We start from the raw sequence: 2619 nt of genomic DNA, 5'->3' as shown, positions 1-2619 counted from the left end.
GATTCATCATGTTTTGAAAAACTCCCATTTTAAAGTTCGTGGGATAGGAAAACTCAGTATTAAGAAAATGATAAATCCACTGACTAATGTTTCATTTCTGGTTCTACCACTGACTCACATTAATAAGTCTTATAGGTCATTTAACTCACTCACATCTGAGATTTCCTACTTATCAAATGCAGTAATGGCATTTCTTCTTACAAAGCATAGCAGGGATATAGCAGCAATGAGTGAGGGACAAGAATTACTTAGAGATTCTTTGGATAACTCTGGAGTTCTTTTCTGTAATGATTTATTTATTAAAAAGGCAGAGTTACAGAGAGAGAGAGAGAGAGAGAAAGAGAGAGGAAAAAAGTGGGCTTCCATGCTTCCATTCTCTGATTCACTCACCAAATGGCTGCAAGGACAGAAGAGGCCCAGGATGAAGTCAGGAGTCTGGAACTTCATCCATTTCTCCTGCATGGTTGTAGATGCACTAGTGGGGAAGATCTGGATAAATGAGCATCAGGACCTGAACCAGGGCTCATATGTGTTGTTGATATTGTAGGCCATGATTTGACCTGTTTGTTGGCCTTATTTATTTGCTTGTTTTTAAAGAAATCTAGAGCTCTCCATTTGGGCGCTGCACAGCTTACTCTGAGTTTTGCCTTGGGCTCTAACTGAAAATTTTGAATAATAATAACATCCTTTTCTACTACAGAAAAATTGCCCAAGCCTCAAAATCAACAGTGATGCGTTGAAAACAACAGCACCTCTGAAATAAATAAAAACATATACTGCATCAACTAACTTTATTTTTTAAGGTTTATTTTTTATTGGAAAGCCAGATTTAAAAAGAGAAGGAGAGATAGAGAGAAAGATCTTTCATCCGTTGGTTCATTCCCCAAAAGGCTGAAACAGCTGGAGCTGAGCTGATCCCAAGCCAGGACCCAGGAGCTGCTTCTAGGTCTCCCAGGTGAGTGCAGGGTCCCAAGGCTTTGGGCCACTACCGACTGCTTTCCCCAGGCCACAAGCAGGGAGCTGGGAGGGAAATAGAAAAGCTGGGACATGAACCAGCGAACATATGAGATCCTGGTGCACGCAGAGGGAGATCAGCCATCATGCCAGGCCCCACTAGTTGCAGGCAATAATGCTCCATGTTAATAACATGATATATATATATAGAGAGAAGAAGAGACAGAGAGGAAGATCTCCCATCCAATAATTCGCTCCCCAAGTGGCCGCAACAGTCAGTGCTGAGCCAATCTGAAGCTAGGAGCTTCCTCTGGGTCTCCCAAGCGGACGCAGAGTCCCAAGGCTTTGGCCATCCTTGACTACTCTCCAAGGCCACGATCAGGGAGCTGGATGGAAAGCAGGGCCACTGGGATTAGAACTGGCACCCATATAGGATCCTGGTGTATGCAAGGCGAGGACTTTAGCTGCTAGCTACCACACTGGGCCCCAGATTACAAAATTGGAACTAATAATTTATATACGAGTTTTTAGTCAGTCTAAACATTTTAATAGGGGATGTTATAGCAAGATTCTCCTTAATATTGACTGGTTATTAAATCAAGTATTACGGTGTTGAGCACGACACTTAAAGAATAGTACCACATACACGGCAGCTGATGCCTCAATCTAAGGCCAGATTTTCTTCATGATTTAAATAAAAAAGTCTCAGTGTTGTGTTTTTGTCTTTAAATCAAGGCATGGAAAATAATATTACCTTCGTGTTTGGACTCGAAGATCTTTGATTTTATGCTGACCTAGTATCTATGTTTTGGTTTATTTATTCATTTACTTGGAAGAGTGAGCAAGCAAATGAGAGAGGATTCAGACAGCAGGCAGATCTGTGCCAGGGTAAAGCCAGAAACCAGGAACTCTGTCTCCCATCTTCTGCTGCTTTCTCAGACGCATAATTAGAAAGCTGGATCAAAAGTGGGGCAGTGGGACTCAAACTGGCACTTAGATGCGATGTGGGTGTTGTAAGCAGGTGCTTAACCTGCCACATCGTAATGCAAGTTCCAGACCTAGTATATTCTTCAAGTGCAACTTTAACCCATTGATATTAATTCACTAATACACAGGCCATTAATATAATAATCAGTTAACCATAACATTTAATATATCCCAAATCTCAGTCCCATTGGTCATCTATAGAATCGCCTATGCCTGGATGCAGGAGTTGAGGCAAGTGATATTCAGTAACTAAGTTCAGATGGAGGAACTGGTGATGGGCAAAAGTCTAAAAGACTGCTTCTCAAATTCAATATTGCTTTTAATTGTGTTCAAAACTTGTTGAAGAAAACAATACAAATACACAGAAGAAAAAGAATGGCAGCCAGGAGGAATCCTGGAGAGCATTCACACGGTATTTATGACTTGTCTGAAAGTCGGAAACGTTGGAAGTACATCGGAAAACATGATCGAATGGCATTTCTACCCCATGGTAAGGGACAGAATGCCTGGGTTCCACACACCCTCAAGCGCTGACACTAGCTTCTGAACCATCCCAGACAACACCTGCCAGGGTTCCACACACCCTCAAGCGCTGACACTAGCTTTTGAACCATCCCAGACAACACCTGCCACACTTTCACTGCTCCTCATGAGCATCATTTGATGGAACTGGGGGCC

Source organism: Ochotona curzoniae, unplaced genomic scaffold (genome assembly GCF_017591425.1).
Source record: "Ochotona curzoniae isolate NIBS_2020 unplaced genomic scaffold, NIBS_Ocur_1.0 contig_2692, whole genome shotgun sequence".
NCBI classification, from domain to species: domain Eukaryota; kingdom Metazoa; phylum Chordata; class Mammalia; order Lagomorpha; family Ochotonidae; genus Ochotona; species Ochotona curzoniae.
This window is presented reverse-complemented; position numbering follows the sequence as displayed.